The sequence below is a fragment of the Trachypithecus francoisi genome, unplaced genomic scaffold, assembly GCF_009764315.1.
Source record: "Trachypithecus francoisi isolate TF-2019V2 unplaced genomic scaffold, Tfra_2.0 Lachesis_group11, whole genome shotgun sequence".
Classification (NCBI taxonomy): Eukaryota; Metazoa; Chordata; class Mammalia; order Primates; family Cercopithecidae; genus Trachypithecus; species Trachypithecus francoisi.
In genome coordinates, this window is record NW_022681456.1 from 79,248,344 (window position 1) to 79,270,146 (window position 21,803).

Consider the following 21,803-nt stretch of genomic DNA (forward strand, 5'->3'; position numbering starts at 1 on the left):
CACTGTTGGTGGGAATGTAAATTAGTTCAACCATTGTGGAAGACAGTCTGGTGATTCCTCAAAGATCTAGAAGCAGAAATATCATTTGACCCAATAATCCCATTACTGGGTAAATACCCAAAGGAATGTAAATCATTCTATTATAAAGATACACACACAGGTATGTTAATTGCAGCACTATTCACAATAGTAAAGACATGAAATCAACCCAAATGCCCAATAATGATAGACTGGATAAAGAAAATGTGGTACATGTACACTGTGGGATATTATGCAGCCATAAAAAGGAATGAGATCATGTCCTTTGCAAGGGCAAGAGAGAAGCTGGAAGACATTATCCTTAGCAAACTAATGCAGGAATAGAAAACCAAACACCACATGTTCTCACTTATAAGTGGTAGCTGAACGATGAGAATATGTGGATACATCGCAGGGAACAACATACACTGGGGCCTGTCAGGGTTGGGGGAGAGCATCAGGAAGAATAGGTAATGCGTACAGGGTTTGATACTTAGGTGACGGGTTGATCTGTGCAGCAGATCAACATGGCACAAGTTTACCTATGTAAGAAACCTACACATCCTGCACATGTACCCCCGACTTAAAATAAAAGTTGATGAAAAAAAAAAACTCAGCTTTGTCTTATCAACAACTTATTTTGGGAGACATTTTAGAGATTCCATATTTAGAAACACTCAAAGAAAAAAGATGGGAAAGAAATATGACAGACTTTTAGCAATAATTATCACTTGGGCAGTAGTCTATGTGTGATTGTTTTAATTTTTTATTTTTAGAATAAAAATGTTTTACCACTTTAAAATAAGTTAATAGTCAAATGTACCATTCCAATGAACATTCCACATCATTGTAACACAGAGAACATTAAAATCATTTAGAAAGCAATTCACCAAGGTGGAGCAAGCCACAGACTTTGGCATCACAATTCTCTCTTCCTTCTACAGTCAACTAAATGTATATTATTATGCTCTAAAGCCATCTTGTCAAAAAGTGATGATGTCCAAGTATGCATTTTCAGCCCAGACTCCACCCTGGACTCTAGACCAGTACATCCAATTGCCAACCTGATATCACGAAACAATGACTAAAACATATCTCGAACTTAGCATGTCTATAGCTGAGCTTCTGCTCATCCCCCATATCGCTCCTCCTCCAAGCTTCAGGTTCTCAGTTACTATTGGCAACCCCCTTTCCCCAGTTGCTCAGGCCAAGAACTTGAGGTCATTCCTGGGTGCCCTTTCTCTTATGCTTCCAATCCATCAACACATTTTTATTGATCCCACCTCCAAAACTTAAGAATCCCACTAGTTTTGCCACCATCCTTGTCTGAGATGCCATCATGTTTTACCTGGAATACTGCCATAGTCTCCTGACTGGTCTTTCAACTTATGTCCTTGATCCTTTCATTCTATTCTCAACACAGCAGTGAGAGAGACAGTTCTGCCCCTTTTTAGCTCCAAAAATTCTAATGACTTTATATTTTACTCAGAGTAAAAGCCCAGATTCTTACAATCACATCCCAGACTCTCCATATTCTGCCCCCCTCCACTTCCTATCACTCTGATCTGATCTTGGACCCACTTTGGCTTGCACATTCTACTCCAAGATCATTGGGTTTTTTGCAATTCCTCAAAAGCCCTGATCCTGTCTCAGGGCATTTGCACTTGCTGTCTTCTCAGTGAGAAATGCTTTTACCCCAGATATCTACACACTCCCTCCCTCATCTCCTGCAACCCTTACTCACATCCAAATCATATTCAGATTAGATTATTCTGCCTCCCTTTATAAAATGAAATAATTTTTATTCTTTATTTGTTAAAATCCCATTTATTTGTTTAGTCCATACCATCTTCTCAGGGATTTTTCTTTCCAGGCTGAATCGGTCTTCTGTCTTTCCAGTAAATGAACAAGCACTTGATTTTTAATCTCTGTCATAGCACTTGTTCCATGCTGCATCATCACCATTATTGCTGTTTGTTCATTTCTCCTACAGAATGCAAACCCTTCTCAAGCTGAAAACTTGTCATACCCCTCAATGTAGTCTCTGCAACACAAAACACAGTACACTTATTACGTATGTTGAGCAGAACTCTGGTTATCTCGACAATCCCCACATTATTGATGTGACAAACTGACATCATTGCAGAAATATTTACAAAGTATTTATGATGCCCAGGCATTGCTCCAGGCACTGGGGATCTTGTGGAGGAATTGGACTAACGAGTTTCTTTCTAATTGAACGATATTTTTTATGTTTAAATCCAAACTTGAAAATTAAATTTCACAGCTTTTCTTAGGAAAAAATCTCCTGACATTTACAGTCAGATGTTCTACCTTGGTTTCAGCTTGTCCTACATCCCTCCTATTATGAAAGAAATCCTGTTTCTCTTTTCCAGGGAGAAGTTATTGTTGAGAATTCTTTACTCAAAACAAACATCTTTGTCCCATGCCTCAAGGAGCATATGACTTTAAAATACTTAAGACACTGTGGAAATGATTGAATTAAATGTGTTATAGTATATACATGCATGGCAAGAGGACATAGTGAGAGGTCTGAAGAGTCAGTCTGCAAAAAGGAGAAAGGAGAATGGCCTAAAATGAGAAGAAAGATGTAGAACTCTGCCTTCTCTGTCTTTATCTAGAATCTGCCCCTCCTTCTCCCATCAGCTCTCTTCCTTCTCCAGGATGATTTCCTCCCCTCCAATCCTCTCTACTCTTCTCCATATCTTGGTCTTGGATAACTCATCCTTTGGCTGGGTGGATACGTGTACAGAAAAAAATGGCCATAATGAGCAGCAAAGGGACACAAGGAACTGCTAATGAGGGAGCAGGTCTAGTAAACTGCTCAGGCTCTGCAGCATTTTCAAAATTAGGCAAGAAACAAATTATACGTTCCTTTCCCATATTCTGAAAGCAGCGCCTGTTACAGGAACACTTAAAATTTTGAACTTCAGACCCAGATGCATTGTTGTAAGTAGCTATAATGTTTGTTATCACCTTGTAAGCTGTGTTTCTTTTAGACATATGTTCAAACTGATTTTAGTCCACCAATAAGCAAACTGTGTGCCTGCTCTGAAAAAGGTCCTAGGAAAATGGTTACAAAGAACTCTGACAAATTATCTTTGCCCTTAAGGAAATGAGAAAGAAAATTGGCATATCTTGAGTTAATTTCACACCATTTTCTAATTTAATATTCAATATAAATTATGAAGAAACATTATTGCTTTTTTTTTTTTTGAGATGGAGTCTCGCTCTGTCGCCCAAGCTGGAGTGCAGTAGCGCGATCTCAGCTCGCTGCAACCTCCGCCTCCTGGATTCAAGATTCTCCTGCCTCAGCCTCCCAAGTAGCTAGGATTATAGGCGCCACTCCACCCAGCTAAGTTTTTGTATTTTTAGTAGAGACAGGGTTTCACCATGTTAGCCAGGATGGTCTCGATCTCCTGACCTCGTGATCCGCCTGCCTCGGCCTCCCAAAGTGCTGGAATTACAGGCATGAGCCATTGTGCCCGGCCTATTGCATCTTTTACAACAGATAAGGACACTGAGGAGCTAAGAGGAACATTAATCACCCAACGTGCACACTTATTAAATGCCATGGCTGGACTCTAACCGTTGTCTGCCTGACTGCAATGTTCATAATCTTCTTATTGTTCAGAGTGGTTGGGGAGATAGATAACTGAGCGAGGAAATGCTTGAAAGACAGCATGAAAGACAGAAGTATGTCCATATAAGGCATGTGTTTAGGAAGTGTAAAAATTGTCAAGGGCTATGGAATTCCAGACCTGTATCATGCTGATACAGTCTGGTTTATTCTCAAGAGAGGTCTTAAAATAAGTTGTTTGGTCTACTGTCCCTTTCTGAGAACAGTGGTTCATTCTCTCTAAAATTATAATATAGGTGTTGTGCAAAAATTAAAGCCCAACAGTGTAGCTGATTGGGCTAAGGGTCAGAGAAGACCTTGTGTGGATCTGACATGGAGACCAAACCCCTATGAAGGGGCCGAAGGCAAAACTCTCACAGTAGAAATGCTTCATTTTGGATGCTGGTGAGAGGAATTTAGCAGATCCTCTCTTGGGATGTAATAGTATTAAGGTTACACAGAAAGTGAGTTCGAGTCCAGATTAGTGCCTTAATTATCTCACTCTCCCTCTCTGTGCACACTGTCCTGGCATCCCTGGGACTCGGAATAATCAGGCTTCTGTTGTTGCATACTCCCGCGCTGTTTCACTTCCCCACATAGCCTTGTAGTAAACACACAGATTACTAGAGTCTTCTGCGAGTCTTTCTTTATCACCTGAAAGACCTTCCCTGACGGAACCTTAAAGACAGAGAAACAAAGAGGAGTAAAGTAGGCACCAGGATGCGGAAATGGCATGCGCCTAGGTGCATTACTTGGTCATCAGGGCCTGCTCAGGGTCTTGCTGAGCTAAATGTACTTTTCCATCTATTCATTCATTCGACCAATCTAAATCCAGTGTGTACACTGGGCCAGCTGTTGTGCTGAGAATATATGGATGAATACGACAGAGTCTCTTTCTGTTGGGATTTCCATTTCACAGGAAAGTCCAGTGATGATGGCTGTGCCTACTCCGGAAGGAACAGAGGGGAGCAGGGGGACGATTGCAGCTGCTGAGGACTGAGCTGTCTCCCACTTCCCCTTTCCCACGTCACACTTACTAACTGTTCAGCCTTCTGCTTTTCAGTGGTGTCAGGGCAGTAAATCCCAAGTCCATACGTAAGAAATGGTCTCAACTGATACCAGGATAAAACAGCTACCAAGCCCATGACTATCTGATCTGTGTACCTTTCTCACATCCCATCATTCACCACTTTGTTTTTGAATACTGTATGCTATAGCGACAGGAAGTTCTTTACACTGCCCTGGTCTATTTGTGCCTTTTCCATACGCTCATGCTCTTCTCATGTCATTTCTTCTATGGGACCATTTCTCTCTAAATCACTGTTTTAGTTCATTTTTACTTGACTCTCTGGAATGAACACTTAGTTCAATCATTCCTGCTTCTAAGAAACTTCTTGATACACTGAGGAAAACACAGGTGCCTATTACAAGTGGAATTGTGTTTTCCCCAAAGAGATACTTTGAAATCCTAATGAGAACCTCAGAATGTAACCTTATTAGGAAACTGGGCAATAGCAGGTGTAATTAGTTAAATGATGGTGAGGTTATACTGGAGTGGGGTGGACCCTAATCCAATATGACTGTTGTCCTTATAAGAAGCCGAATATGGACCAGGCGCAGTGGCTCACGCCTGTAATCCCAGCACTTTGGGAGGGTGAGATGGGCAGATCATAAGGTTGGGAGTTCGAGACCAGCCTGATCAACATGGTGAAACCTCATCTCTACTAAAACTACAAAAATTAGCGGGGCATAGTAGCACGCGCCTGTAATTCCAGCTACTCAGGAGGCTGAGTCAGAGGTTGCAGTGAGCTGAGATGGCGCCATTGCACTTCAGTCTGGGCGACAGAGTGAGACTCTGACTTAAAAGAAAAGGAGGCAACTATGTGAAGACAAAAGCACACACAAAGAACTCCATGTGAAGACAGAGATTTGCATCTACAGGCGTAGGAATGCCAAAGATTTCCGGCACACCATCCCAGAGATTTTCGGCACACCATCAGAATCTAGGAGAAGACAAGGGAGAATTCCCCTATAAGTTTCAGGGAATGCAGCCAGCTGATACCTTGATTGCAAGCTGCTAGCCTACAATAAACACCACTCAATTTCCAGTACTTTGTTAATGGCTGTGATTGGAAACAAACACAATGTCTCCCCTCTGAGCTCTCATTGCATCTTCTTTCTAATTACCTATGTATCTGTCTGTCTTTCTCTAGACTGAGTTCCTGTAGGGGAAAGACTCTCCTTTTCTTCTACCTTGGATCATCTCTGGAGCAGTGTTTGGTATGGTGCTGAAAACCTGGTGCTGAATGAACCAATTAATAAATAAAGAGGCAGAGAAGGTTGCGGAGGATGTGGAAGAACATCAGAGATCCAGTCAGATGTTTTCTTTTGTTTTTAGAAATTCTACCACCTGAATTTTTTCCTTCAATGCTTTGAAAATATCAGATTCTTCTTTAAATGCACTTCCAGAGGAAGTTGTCACACAAAAATGGGACAATTATTTGTGGGAGGAATTACTGTAGGCAAATTTGAGAGGAAAGTTGGTGGCAAAAGAAAAGGCCCTAACTGGGGTTGCCCAGACCTTTAAGAGGCAGATCGGCTCTCCCTCAGTTAGAAGGACATGAATTTGGGGTCCAGAAAATTCCAGAATTAAAACATCCCTCAGCTGCTCAAGGCTGTCTCTGGCTACTCCTTTCATCTTATCCTTTATGTGTGCAGGTCATGAAATTGCTATGACTTTCTTGCCCCTATATCTTTCCTCTCTCTACCCAGAATTCCTATCCTCGTTTTATTGGTCTTCTGAACAATTTTTCAAAACTTCACCAAGAATCACCTCTTCAGCGATGCCTTTTCTGATTCTTATTGCAAGCCTCTTATGCCTCCACTGCACCTTGCACAGATTTCTTGATTTCTGCACATCTACACACATTTAGACCCATCGTGAGGCCCTGATCTTTCTGAAGGTGAGAATTCTGCCTTTACACGTTTCAATACCCATCTCAGTATGTGGCATATGGCAAGTGCACAATAAACGTTTGTGGAATCAAGAAATGAAGTAAACCTGTATCTAGGGAAATTGTTTTACATCAAACTAAAGCCTGGCCTTGGAAAGCCTCTGTACTTTCATACTTAAGTCCTTATCCATAACCTAACTTAGTAGGTAGGCTGGCTGGAAATCTAACTGAGGAGTATGCTTCTGTAACAAAAGCTGAGTCTCAGCCAATCCCAGCAGCCATACTCCAGCCATTCACAGCTGTTGAAACCATGTTCAAGCAAGGCAAAACGCCAAGCTGTAACCAGCCTAGCTATTTCCGTACCTCACTTCCGTTTTCCGTAAATCACTTTCCTTTTTCAGTCCATAAACTCGCTCTGACCGCCAGGCATCCCTGGAGCCTCTCTGAATCTGCTGTGATTCTGGGGACTGCCCAATTCATGAATCTTTTTTTTTTTTTCTTGTTCCGTTAAACTCTGGTGGCCAGCACAATGCCACACACCTGTAATCCCAGCATTTTGGGAGTCAGAGGAGAAGCATTGCTTGAGCCCAGGATTCTGAGACCAGCCTGGACAAGATAGCAAGACCTTGTCTCTGAAAAAAAACTTATTTTTTAATTAAAAAAATCTATTAAACTTTGTTAAATTTAACTTGTCTAAAATATCTTTTTTTCACAATTGAAACTTTTATGTTGTTCCAGCCATAAATAAGGAAAGGTAAAAGTTGAAGGATCGGCCTTGGAACAGTGTTCTGCAAGGGAAGCAACACTCTTTTTCACATGAGACAGAAGTAAAAATAATTCAGCAACAATCATTTCAGGAGAGGTTGCAGTGAGTATCTGGAGGAAAGATTTCGGTGCTGGGACTGAGGGAGGGACTCACAAAGGTAGCAGAAGAGTCTCATTCCTGAGAAAGGGTTCCATGCCATTTTCTCTTCCTTGGCCTGACGATGGTGGTCAGGCCCAGCTGAGCTGACCTGCAGGAAAATGGATGGGACTTAGAAGGGTCATTTGAGTAAAACTCTCTTCTCTCATTCTGGTGTAATCTAATTCAAGGGCCCAGATTGGTTGGGGAGGACAAAACCACCCAGGCAAGAAGAGTCAAATATCCTCTGCAAATATTGGCAGTGCTCATTTACTTTTTATTGGCCCCGTACCCCAAAGGTGGGAGAGACAATTCCATCCCAGAAAATATAATTAGTCGGCCTGCTGGTTTGGACTCTAATTTAATCTGGGCAGCTGTGCCAGGAGCTTATATTAGCATGACACTGGGAGGCGGAGAATATAATTACCAAGCAATAGAGAAGGGGAGGAGAAGTGGGATGGTGACCAGTGTGCGTCTGTGATACAGGATGGAGTCGGGCGGGGAGGGTGATGTCAATGAAGGGTGAGGATTCCTTTGGGAGTAAGGAAGAGGAAAGGGGCTTCTGGCAGTGGATGGACGGTGACTTTAATTTGGCTTTTGAGAAATTATGTGTGCAGTGTATGTGTGTGTGTGAGTGTGTGCGTGTGTGTTGGGGTGTGTGGGTGTTGGGGGAGGGGGATTTGTAGCTCCAGGCTGGTCCACTCTGCATGACAAAGGTGAGTTTGAGAATTGATGGATGGGCCTTGTGAGTTACCCTGGAGGGAATAGATGGGGGATGTTGGAGCAGGTTATGGCTGAATTTGGGACAAATATTCTTAGATACATTTTCGGTGGATCAATCTAAATGGGGGAAGCAGAATGAGGACATGAAATTTGCATATCTATTACCTCCTTTTTGTTTCAGGCAGAAGCAATGTGATTAAAAGAGTACTCCTTAGGTGATTTCATTCGTTCATACAGGAAAGCTACCAGCTACAAATTTGCTGCCAGGGTACTTACTTTCAGCTGGGCTCTAGGTTAAGCTGCTTACACTTACTGTCTTAAGTAGTCTTTGTCAAGCTCAACAAAAGTGTTAGATGTTATAAGCCTCATGTAACAATTGAGGAAACTGAGGCCCAGAGATACTAAGTAAAATGCCCACAGTCACATAGCTAGTAAGTTTTAAAGGTATGATTCAAATCCAGGCTTGTCTGACTCGAAACACTATGCTAATAACCCACACCTTCAAATTGCTATCATCCTCTCCATTTATATATGGGGAAACTGAGGCTCAGAGCAGTCAAGTAATTTGCATTTGCTCAAAATGTGAGTTACTATCAGAAGTTAAAATAGAATTTGGATCTCACGCAATACTGCCTCTTTACCAGAGGACATATGGGGGAAAAGAAGAAGATATTGTTTGCCAAGGAGAGAGCTGGATATACAGAAACAAATAGAAACCAGGTTTCCTCACCCTCAACCCAACACTCTTTCACTGGAAGTGACAAGTGTGACAACAGCTAAAGTCTCTGCTCTCTTCTTATGTACTAGATGATATACTAAGCTTTACATACTCCCTCATTTCACTTGCACATCACTTAGAGGTCGCCACCATGATTGTCTCATGTTACATGAGAAGGCGAAGGCTTCAAGGCTGAGTAACTTGCCCAAATTCAAATAGCAGGTTAATGACAGAGCAGGGAGTCAAACCCAGACAGCCCAATCTCTAGTCAATGCCTCCCTATGGAACACACGGCCCCTCCAGGCATCATCACATCCCTCCCATTGTCGGAAAACCTTGGAAATCTTTCTTTATGACAAACCTAAGCCAGTCCCACTCAGATGTGTCTGTTATTGCAGACAGTAGGTAGACATGTAGGGACACACTGGGGATCTCCTTCTTTACCCTCAGAGTTAACTTTCCCCGTTGCTTATAACCTTTCCTCTCCCCTCCAAGGACTCGCAAAATCATTCTTGGCCCTGCCCTAACTGCCTCTTGTCTTATAAGAAAAAGCAGAGGGGAAGCCAGTTTCTCCTTTTCTTTCATACCTTGAGGTTCTGTTGCTCTTTCAGCTCTGTTTTTCCCAGGCAAATACCTCCCACTGGGGCCTTGAGAACCACTGGGAGTCAGAGGGAAGAGAAGCCAGCCTTCCTCCTCCCAAAGGAGGAAGATACGGAGGCCGTGCTCTCAGGCCTCTGGAAACCCAAGTTAGCTAGAGGAGAACCCCCCGACACCTGCCTGCAGAGTTCTGCTTGCTCAGCTGCTCAGCATCTGCCCTGCACCCAGAAGTGGGTGTTCCCTAGGGTCCCTGCCAATCTCCTGGGCTCTGGCAAGAGGAACCAGGGGCACAGATGTGTCCTGCATCCTGAAGCCTGCGGGCATCGCTGGGCAGCTCCACAGCTCACGACCGGGAAGCCATCTTGATTGTACAGATTTCCTCCTGCTGATGTCCTCCACCCCTATCGATTTCTCTCCTTATCTCTTCTCCCTCACTCCCCTAAATCCTCATGTGCCCAAAAAGGGCACAAGATAAAATTACAAAGATCACTCGACTAAAAGTCAAAAGGCTTGATTTTCCCACTAGCTGTGTGGACACTGATTTTCGTCTATCAAATGAGACAAATGTCATCTGCTCTCTATTTCCCACAACTTGTCATGAGAATGTGAGGAAAATGTGTATTTAGGAAGCTGGTATGTCTGTGACAATCAATGACGGGGTTTGCTCTTACAATTCTCATTGCAATCAATGGATTATAAAGTAGCATATATAATGCATGTAGGTTTCAGAATCACAGACATCAAGCTGTAAATCGTGGCCTTTTACAGAGATTCCTGAATCTCAGTTTCTTCATCTGTATAATTAGAATGCTAGTGCCTGCCTTGAAGGGTTGTTGTGAGATTTACATGAGAGGACATACAGAGAAACAACCAAAAGAGAGATGGGTGAGTTGGAAGAGCTTAATGTATGTTTATTTTCTCCCAGATTTGAATGTTCCCCAAATCTAATCCAGAGCTGTTAGGTCTCTGCACTTATGATTGCGCTGGTTGTGCCTTGCACAAGGGAATCTGCCCAAAGGAACAAATCCATCCAAAATGTGTGATCCGAGCCTGGCTGCACTGGCCTGTTGGGAGGGCATCCCCAATCTACCAAGATTCTTATGTGCTAGACTCAAGGTTAAAAGATTACCTGGAGCAGGTCAGAACTTGAGTACCAGAGTCTCAGACAAAAGGAAGGCCTAGGCCAGGCACGGAGGCTCACGCCTATAATCCCAGCACTTTGGGAGGCCGAGGTGGGCAGATCACTTGAGGTCAGGAGTTCGAGGCCAGCCTGACCAACCTGGTGAAACCCCGTGTCTACTAAAAATACAAAAATTAGCTTGGTGTGGCGGCAGGCGCCTGTAATCCCAGCTACTAGGGAGGCTGAGGCAGGAGATTTGCTTGAACCCAGGAGGCACAGGTTGCAGTGAGCTGAGATCATGCTACTGTACTCTAGCTTAAGAGACAGAGCAACATTCCATCTCAAAAAATAAAACAAACCAAAAAAAAAAAAAAAAAGAAAGGAAAAGGAAGGCCTACAATGTATCAGAGTTGAAGATAGTAAAATCACACACACACACAGCTTCTAGGGTGACATTTCTAAACACGGTTCTGATTTTATCCTATCCAATTCAATGTATTTTTGATGACTCCCAACTCTAAAGAAGATAAAATACCAAAATTAGTGGGTGAGAGTTGAAAGTTTAATAAGGAATAGGATATTGACATAGTTTAAAAATATTTAAAAGTACTTTTTAATTTAAAAAGGAAAATTATAAATTTACCGTGGAAAAAAAAGAATACCACCTTATATTACCAATAATAGAAAAACTGATACCACATGCTTCCTGATGTGATACACTGGGAAGACATCATCACATGTAGTAATCCTGACAAAACTGCCTAACCCAGACCGAATAACATGAACTGCAGACAAATCAAATTGAGAGACGCTCTAGAGAATAGAAGGACTATACTCTTTAAAACTATCAACATCGAGTACACCATGGACACAAAGCAGGAAGCAACAGACACCGGGGTCTACCTGAGGGTGATGAGTGGGAGGAGGGTGAGGATCAGAAAACTACCCATCAGGTACTGTGCTCATTACCTGGGTGACGAAAGAATGTGTACACCAAACCCCGCAACACCCAATTTACCCATGTAACATGTACACCCTGAACTTAAAACAAAACTTGGGAAGGAAAAAAAGTCAACTTCCATGAACGATAAAGAAAAGTAGATAAAGAATTTCAGACTAAAGGAGACAAAAGAGACATAAAAACTATATGCAGTGTGTGATCCTATAAATTATTTGGAAAATAATCAAGTTTGAATAAAGTCTGTAAACTAGATGACTGTATCAATGTTAATTTTTAAAATTTGGATAATTATACTATAGTTATGAAAATCGTTGTCTTTAATTTTAAGAGGTAAAGGGGTGTAATATCTACAACTGATTCTCAAAATGTTGGGAAAAAAGACATTATAATAAAGCAAAATGTTAACAATGTTAAGTCAGAGTGACAGGTGTACAGAAGTTCTCTATTTCAAAGGAAAACTGTTAAAGTTCTTAACCCAAAATAGGGTATTCAAGATTTCTTAGCTCTAAATTTAATTTAGGTTAATTATCTCAGGTTCCACTCATTCTTTCTCATAACACAACTCACAGTATGGCCATGCTGAGCTACTTGATTTTTCCCAGACATACTCTATACTTTTCCATCTTGGTATTTATGCTCACTCAGATCTCTCTGCAAGGACAGACTTCTTTTTACTCCTTAACCTTTCGAAATTGTATTCAACTCTGAACATACTTTAATTTAAAATGAGCAATGTGGCCGGGCATGGTGGTAGCTCATACCTGTAATCCCAGCACTTTGGGAGGCTGAGGTGGGAGGATTGCTTGAGCCCAGGAGTTGGAGACCAGTCTGGGCAACTAAGTAAGATCCTGTCTCTACAAAAAAATTATCCAGGCATGGTGGTGGTGCCTAGTTCCAGCTACTTGAGAGGCTGAGGTCGGAAGATCTTTGGAGCCCGGGAGGTTGAGGCAACAGTGAGCCGTCCCCATGCCACTGCACTCCAGCTTGGGCAATAGGGAGACCCTGTCTCCAAAGATGAAAAATAAATCCAAAAAATCAAAGGAAGAAATCTTCGATTGCTTATTCAGCTCCTAAATTCGTTCAGTCTCCTGTGATACAAATCAGACAAAGAGAGCTTGTCCAGATACTCCATAACTGGGTTAATTCATCAGTCTGGATTGGACAGCCTCCTGGGCAGCGGGCTAATCTCAGATTTCCACCTATGTAACTGTGAGATTAAAGAATGGGTATAAGCTGCCACCTGGTGGTTATTAGGAATACAGTCGTGAGCTGCATGGCAATATTCTGGTCAAGGACGGACCATCCCGTAAGATTATAATGGAGCTGAAAAATTCCTATCACTTAGTGACATCGTATCAATGGTAATGTGGTAGCACAACGCATTACTCACGTTTACTCACACGTTTGTGTTGATTGCTAATGTAAACAAATACTGCGTGCCAGTCATATAAAAGTATAGCACGTACAACTATGTATAGCACATATTTAATCATTATAATAAACAACAGTTACTGGAGTAACAGTTTACGTATGTAATTTACGTATTTACTGCACTATACTTTTATGTATACTGCTCTGTTCCTATACATATACTGAACTGCACCACACTTTTATGTATAGTTTATGTATAATTACATATAGTTTATGTATAATTATGTATAGTTTATGTAGTTTATGTATTTACTGCACTATAGTTTTTATGGTTGTCTTACAGTGCACTACTTCTACTTATTTAAAAAGTGAACTGTAAAACAGCCTCAGGCAGGTCCTTCAGGACCTCTTCCAGAAGGCATCATCATCATAGGGACATGACAGCTCCATGCCCCTGAAAACCTTCCAGCAGGATAAGATGTGGAGGTGCAAGACAGTGATACTGATTATCTTGACCCTGTGTGGGCCAAAGCTAATGTGTGTATATGTGTCTTAATTTTTTAAAAAAGTTTAAAAAGTAAAATAAAATAATTTAAACATTTAAGAAGTTTATCAAATAAGGATATAAATAAAATATTTTTGTACAGCTGTACAATGTGTGTTTTCAGCTGTTATTAACAAAAAAGTCAAAAATTTTAAATTGCATAAAATAAAAAATTTACAGTAAGCTAAGATTAATTTATTAATGAAGAGAGAAAAATATTTTTAAGTAAGTTTAGTGTAGCTTAGGTGTCCAGTGTTTATAGAGTCTACAGTGATGTACAGTAATGTCCTAGGCCTTCACAGTCACCAGCACTTACTCAGGGACTCACCCAGGGCGACTTCCAGTTCTACAAGCCACATTCATGGTAAGTGTCCTTTACAGGTGTACCATTTTTTATCTTTTATACTAGATTTTTACTGTACTTTTTCTACGTTAAGATATGTTAAGATCTACAAACACTTCCCACTATGTTCCAATTGCCTACAGCATTCAGTACAGTCATATGCTGTCCAGATTTGCAGCCGAGGAGCAATAGGCTGTACTGTGGAGCCAAGGTGTGCAGTAGGCTGTGCCATCTAGGTTTGTGTAAGTGCACTCTATGATGTTCGCACAAGGACGCATTTCTCAGAGGATGTCCCCATCACTAAGCGATGCATGACTGTGTACCAGGTTGGGGGTTCATCTGTGAAGACAGAGGTTTGCAGGGTGGGAAAAGTCCGAAAGAGACACAATCTCACGTAATTCATCTGTGGATCACAATATCTGCTTTTGAGATTGTTTTGAGGATTCAAGTTAAGATATATTAGTCATTCACTCATTAAATGATAGTAGTATTAGAAATGTAAAACATTACAGTGAGAAGAACCTTAAAGACAATTTATTTTTACTTCCTCCTTTTACATTTAAGGAATCTGCAATCAAGAAAAGAAGCAGAGTAAGGCCTAAAGGACAGGATTTTTTACTTCTCACTCCTTAACACATAGGTCAAAAGAGACAGGTTCAATGTAAGTATAGCGAAAATTATAATATGTAGCTGTGGAGCACTTCGAGTCATTGATATCTCCTTCACTCCCACTTTCTCTTGCTCCTACCTTCTAAGGGAGGCAGGGCAGGCTATGGGAGGGGGATGATTGCTGCCAGGCCAGGTGCCTGAAAAAGATGAGATGTTTCCTCTAGTGGGTGGACAAGAAAAGTTGCCTTTTGCAATTTAGGTGGGTGGTTACACTTCAGTTTCACTTTCTCTTGCATGTAAATCATTTCCCTCAGATTCTCTCTCTGCTTCTCTCTGATTCAGTCTCTCTTCTCTCTTTTCCTCCTCCACCTCTTCCTCCTACTCTTTCTCAAACCTAACAAAGAGAACTCTCCTTGGACCTGACACTCCTGCGTGCACGGACCACACTCTGGGGTGCCACACACACACACCATCTCGCCACCTGCAGATATCCCTCTGATGAGAAGGCCGCAGTTGTCCCACTTCCTCTGATTAACTGACACTACACTGAGGAAACACTTAACATCTTTCCAGAAACATTGGTCTATTGTTCTGCAGTTCATTGCTGAGTGCTGCCCCGCACCCTCTTCTGCTTTGACCTGTGTCCACTCTGCGCACCAGGGTGTCCAGACTCCTGTGCATGGGGAATGCAGTCTGACTTTTGTAAAGTGGCCTCAGACTTCAAGTCTTCTGCTTTGTGGAGATGAGAGATGAACCTAGGCTTAAAAAAAAAATCTGCCCCTTCCTCCAATCTGTGACCTCCTGCCCCTTTCTCACAATAACCCAAGTTTTCATGTTCTACCTCTAAGATCTAACCCCATATTCACTCACCCTACCTATTTTTCCCTTATACCAAATCTACAACAACCCCCAAATTTTACCTGCTACTTTGTCTTTTGATACTTATCCTTTTCAAGGTTTTGGAGTGTTGGGCCTGAAGAACCCAGTTTTAAATGTTCCCCAAATCCATGAAGTCACTAACCCCTGACGCTCCCTTCATGGTTTCTCCAAGGTTGCTATAGTCTAAATGTTCATACCAGCCCCTCAAATTCATATGTTGAAACTGTAACCCCCAAGGTGATGGTATTATGAGGTGACATTTTTGGGAAATGATTAGGTCAGGAGAGCAGAGCCCTCATGATCAGGATTAGTGCCTTATAAGAGAGACCGCAGAGAGCTAGCTCTCCCTTCCCATCACATGAGGACACAGTGAGAAGACAGGTGTCTATGACCTAGGAAGTGGGCTCTCACCAGACACCAAATCCACCAGCACCTAGATTTTGGACATCGCCCCAGAACTGCCAGAAATAAATTACTGTTGTTTGTAAATCACCCATTTTATGGGTTTTTCTCTGTTGTAGCAGCTTGAACATACTAAGGTAATAGCTCAACCCACTTTAAATCTTCTTTCATCTAAAAATTTTGACTGCTTTTCACTGTTCCTCTTCTTTCTTTCCCCGTCAATAATTATACCATTGCTATAAGTGTTTACTTTGTACCAGGTCCCTGGTGTAGGGAGGAATGCTGCTAGAAGCCCTCTTTTCTTCTAGGTAGAGAGATCAAGTTTTAAAACTATTCCACATTTCTTGTTTGTCAAGTCCGTGCGATTTTTCTTGATAGATCTCTCTCTAGCCCCAAAAGGCTCCTGCCTCCCATCCTATGAAACCCCCAGATCTCTCCTCCTCCACTTCACTTACACCCACATCCAGGCTCTGTCCTCCTCCATGGGCTTACAATACACTGAGCACTCACCACGCAAATCACACGGAAGAACTCAATTAAGACCTGTGATTCTGAGTTAAATGGGCTTGATCAAAAGAAAGATGAAACATAGCCTCACCGAAAAGTCAATCCTGTGTTCATAGCCATCTGAATATAATCAAAGATGTTAATGTCACGATTTAATCCAAAGAAGTGTCTGTAGTGCAAGAAAACTTTTCCAAAATAATTTCCTTGGGATGTTCCAAGGAAGGAAGGAAAGATAAGGGAAGGGTGGGGAAGGATAGGGAAGGGGAGGGAAAGGTAAGGGAGGGGAGGGGAGGGGAGGGGAGGGGAATCCATAGGCCAATACATTTGAGAAATACAAAACTTTCCCTTTTAAGAGAGTCACAATTCATGTTAATCTATTAAAAGCCTCAAGAAGTTATGCCTTAAAGCAGGGGGCCCCAACCTTTGGGCCCCAGACCAGCGCAGTTTGGTTGCCTGTTAGGAACCTGGCCGCACAGCAGGAAGGTGAGTGGCAGGCATGATGATCTGAAGTGGAGCAGTTTCATCGCCAAACCATCCCCCTCACCCTGCTCCCATGGAAACATTGTCTTCCATGAAACCAGTCCCTGATGCCAAAAAGATTGAGGACCACTGCCTTAAAGGAACATGTTTGTCTTTTGTTAACCCTGTATTTCCCCAAATTACTTGATCATACTAGAAAATAAGCCCTCTAAGGGATAGCATTTGACACTGTTTCTCCCCCTTGTATATCTTCCTCTCCTTCTACACTCCCCTCAGCCCCTTCCCCAGATCTATCTCATTTCCAGCACTCAGAAGGTATCCAGTAAAATACATTTTGGGTAGAACCGCAATCCAGATCACTGAAAGAACACCCTCTGCAGAGGCCTGAGATGGATTGCTCTTCTGTTCTACTGGACTTTTACAGAGGGAAGATACTGCCAGACAGAAGGAAGAACTTTCTGGCATTGAGTGGAGTAATTTAGGAGAATGGTTAGACTAGAAAAGTTATAAAATCCCATTTTCTGTATCCTTAACAACCAGAACATAGAAGCAGAGAAAAGAACAAGATGACCTTGGTGGACACTTTTCTGCCAGAAAGTTCAGAAAATCTGTGGTGCGTTAAACCACTGCTCTCTCCCCTACAATTCTATCCACTCTCTCTTTCTACTTTTGAGCCTTTGGGATAGGAAGGAAACAAATTCACTCAAACTCCCACATCAGCAATTTGGAGGAACAGACTCCTAGAGAAAAACAAAACAACCAAACCAAACCAAACAAAAACGGCATTTGCAAACCCCAGGATCTGAGAAAGAAGAAGGTTGAGAGCTGAAATGGAGGCAGATGATTTGCATCTGGGCCTGGGTAGAGGGGCCCAGCTGCTCGGCCCAGAGCAGTGGCTCTGAGCAGCAGCTTTCTGTCTTAGTACAGCCTCTATGGACAGCTGTCTTGGCTCTGCCCCAGGTCTGGGCAACCTGCCAGCTCAGCCCTTAGTTCTGCAGCTCCAGAACTTATACCCAACTACAGCCCATCTGTTTGATGGGCACATCAGTGTTCAGAAATTGTTCTTATTTATCAGTGTTTTCAGGTTACATGTGTGGAGGACAATATTATTCAAAAGCAATATTTACTTGACTTTTCCATGGAAAAGAGTATTTCAAAGTACTTTTTCTACTACCTTTATAATAATTTCTTACCAAATATCTGTCACTTAATATTTTCATTTTCCATAATAAGCTACATGTAGTTATAAAAGGGTAGAGAAAAATAGTCTGTACAGATGTTACAGACATCTAAAGCCAAGAGGATCTTAGAAAATATTTCTCTGTTTGTCAGAAGATGATAGTGATATCCAGTGAAATTAAGTAACTAGTATAGTTTTAAACTCAGATAGTTCTTTTACCCCTAGTTCAGTGTTTTTACTAAGTTCTATAAAACACAAGAGAGGGAGCCATGGAATGACAAATAGGCCCTATCATGAGGCACCAAAACTGCTGAATCACACAGGCAGTAGAGAGCAAATTCATTATCTCAGTTAGCATAAGGGTTTTTATTTTTAACCAAGGGAAAAAAATGAACAAGCTCACAAAAAATCCTTCAGAAACCCTGAGCAAGTCATTTTGTTTTCATGAAGCACCTGGGATATATGCTTAGAGAAGTTCGTGGTGCCAAAGATGTAGAGACATTTAATGTTTTCAAAGGGTGGGAAGGGCAGGTGAGAGGGAAAAAAGAGAAAGGGGAAGGAGGGAAGGAGGGGAGGAGAGAAGGAAGGAAGGAAGGAATGAAGGAAGGAAGGAAGAAAGGGAAAGAAGGAAAGAAACAAAGACAGAAAGAGTAAGATGATACAACAGAGAAAGAAGATATACAGAGCAATACCCTGGGCCTCCTTCTCCTCCTAGGAATCATGTGGTCTTCATCTTCGTCTTTCAGAAGCTGCTTGTAGAAGAGAAAAATATTTCTTTCAAAAAATAAACCACAAATGCTATAAACATATAAACCTACATATGTACTCACAAAAATTAAGAATAAATATAAATAAAAATCAAAAATAAATAAATCTTTTTATTAACAAAAAAAATCTCTAGCAATTGCTTGTGAAATGGCATCTTTATTTTATTTTATTTTTTTTTTTGAGACGGAGTCTTGCTCTGCCACCCAGGCTGGAGTGCAGTGGCCGGATCTCAGCTCACTGCAAGCTCCGCCTCCCGGGTTTAAGCTATTCTCCTGCCTCAGCCTCCCGAGTAGCTGGGACTACAGGCGCCCGCCTCGTCGCCCGGCTAGTTTTTTGTATTTTTAAGTAGAGACAGGGTTTCACCCCTAGCCAGGATGGTCTCGATCTCCTGACCTCGTGATCCACCCGTCTCGGCCTCCCAAAGTGCTGGGATTACAGGCTTGAGCCACCGCGCCCGGCCGAAATGGCATCTTTAATGAATGAGGTAATTTTGACAGATAGACATAGCATTTGGATAAATTGAAAATATTATATTTCGTGCAAATCAAAACCACAATGAGATACCATCTAACACTACTCAGAATGGCTATTATTAAAAAGTCAAAAAATAAAAGATGTTGACGAGGGTGCAGGGAAAAAGGAATGTTTATACACTGTTGGTGGGTGTGTAAATTAGTTCAACCCTTGTGGAAGGCAGTGTGGCGATTCCTCAAAGACCTAAAAACAGAAATACCATTAGACCCAGCAATCCCATTACTGAGTATATACCTGAAGGAATATAAATAATTCTGTTATAAAAATACGAGCATGTGTATGTTCGCTGCAGCACTATCCACAACAGCAAAGACATGGAATCAACCTAAATGCCCATTGATGATAGACTGGATAAAGAAAATGTGGAATGTATACACCATGGAATACTACTCAGCCATAAAAAAGAATGAGATCATGTCCTTTGCAGCAGCATGGGTGGGGCTGGAGGCCATTAGCCTTAGAAACCTAGCACAGGAACAGAAAACCAAATACCGCATGTTCTCACCTATCAGTGGGAGCTAAATGATGAGAACCATGGACACATAGAGGGAAACAACACACACGGGGGCCTGTGGGAGGGCAGAGGGTGGAAGGAGGGAGAGGATCAAAACACATACCTGTTGGGTACTAGGCTTCATACCTGGGTGATGAAATAATCTGTACAACAAACCCCTATGACAAGAGTTTACCTATGTAACAAACCTGCACAGGTACCACCGAACTTAAAATAAAAGTTAAAAGAAAAGAAACTATTATATTTCAAGAGTCTTAAAAATAGCTGCAATTTCTTGAGCATTTGCTGTAAGGTAGGCACTGGACTAAATACTCTGTATTCCTTTATTCTTATAGCTCTACAACCACTCCTGTAAGGTTATCCCCATTTAGCAGCCAACGAACTGAGACCTAGAGATGTTAATGTATCTAAGACTACAGAGCTACTTGATGCCAGAGCCTCACTCTAAAGCCTGCTCTCCTAACCATCAAACTATCAATGTTAACAAAATGCTGACATTTGGGCCAGGACAATTATTCCTTGTGCTGAACAGTCCTATCCCTTCCAAAGCACTTATCATCATTGGCCCTCAGGACTAACTACCAGTATCAGCTTCCCATTTCTTTGAAAATTAAATCTCCCTCACATATTTCCAAACTCTCTACAGAAGTGATATTCTCCATATCCCAAACATATTGAAAAACAACTGTTAAGGAAAACATTGAATTCCAGAAACTTAGGATTTAAGAGTTGTTAAGTTTCCATTAGTTGAGTTTTTACAGCTAATTTGTACAGAAAAGAATAGTAAATAAAGAGAATTAGGTGTGTTGGGTTTAGTGTTTTACTTGTTGACTGTGAAGCTAATTCTCAGAAAAGCACATATTTAGCATCTACTATGTCCTGAGAAAACATGTTAGATATTTTCATGCCTATGTAAAAGGAATAGGGTGGGGGAAGGGTTGAGTGAGAAACAGAGAGAATTGTCATTTTCCTCACATTATACTTGAAGAAAATAATGTTTTGGGAACTTAATTTGCCAAACGAGAATTTTATTTAGGATTATTTCTATCATATTATAGCTATACTATGGATACTCAATGGAGTTGTCCTACTGATGATTGGAAATGGAATTTAGAAATGTGGTTTAAAAAAAAAAAGTAGCCAAAAAATCAGAAAGAAGGTAATGAACATGTGAAAATCAGTCACAATTAACACATTAGAGGAGTGCCTTGTAGAATAAATATTGTGATATATATTCATAAATAAATGATTTAAAGAAGGAAACAGTAGAATCAGGAGAAAGAGAGAAAGAAGGTACCCAAAATGCAGCAGCATCCTACAGAGAGGAAAGTGTGTTCGGAGATACTGGAGAAGCAAGGAGGGATCGTCAGCAGTGCTGAATGCCACCGGTGGGTGAGAGTGATTGAGGACTGGGAGAAACCTTTTAGAGTTCATTAAGCCTTCTCCAAACCGAAAACCAATAAACTGAAGACATCTTTAGGGTATAACTGATTTTAAAAGTTCAGCTTTGAAAACGTGGGGGAAAGCAGTCATTTATTACAAAAACGAAAACTTTGAAGTGGTTTGAACATAAAAACAAAGTTGAGAAACTAACAGAAAAAAAAGTAAGCAGTATTCAAAAACAAGCTTCGGGGGAATTTACCAGAGTTTGAAAGTTATAAACACAGAGCGACTGGCTCAGAGCCCTCTCAAGTGTGTGATAGGGCTGGAAACATCTTCTCTGAGATAAACGCCAGATCATTTATGGCAGAGAGCTTTCCCATTTTCAGACAGCTCTCCTGAGACAGAAGGATTTATCTGCAGCAGTGGAATTCTAGTTATATGGTAGGAAGACTCCTGCACACACCTCTTTAAATGGACTGTACCTTTGCCTTAATAGGAAAAGATCTGTTTTTCTGGAAAGACAGAGGCAACTCTGGGGCAGGAAGGTCTTCCTAGTTGTGAGCACCGTGTCTCCAGATGGTTTGTCCTTCCCTCAGTCTCCTGAGCCGGAGCAAAGGATGTGGCTGGGCTGGGAGGCGGGGACTGCGTCTATATGTG

At 41.6% G+C, this 21,803-nt stretch overlaps 1 protein-coding gene and 1 long non-coding RNA gene across 3 annotated transcripts in view; one reads left to right on the top strand and one right to left on the bottom strand.

Annotated features, from left to right (window-relative positions):
- Positions 1 to 846: 846 nt before the first annotated feature.
- LOC117089982 lies at positions 847 to 21,757 on the bottom strand. The gene is made up of 3 exons (XR_004439830.1): positions 21,629 to 21,757; positions 7,532 to 7,625; positions 847 to 2,062 (listed from the first exon to the last, which is right to left on the bottom strand). It is a non-coding gene; the product is annotated as an uncharacterized LOC117089982 (long non-coding RNA).
- TESPA1 (thymocyte expressed, positive selection associated 1) overlaps positions 21,439 to 21,803 on the top strand; it is a 35,548-nt gene continuing 35,183 nt past the window's right edge. The window contains exon 1 of one of the 2 annotated variants that reach the window (XM_033221783.1): positions 21,439 to 21,587. The gene's annotated coding sequence lies outside the window, so the exon portion shown is untranslated. Of the gene's footprint in view, positions 21,588 to 21,706; positions 21,726 to 21,803 lie in introns of those variants that run through there. The other variant, XM_033221784.1, reaches the window with a different exon arrangement.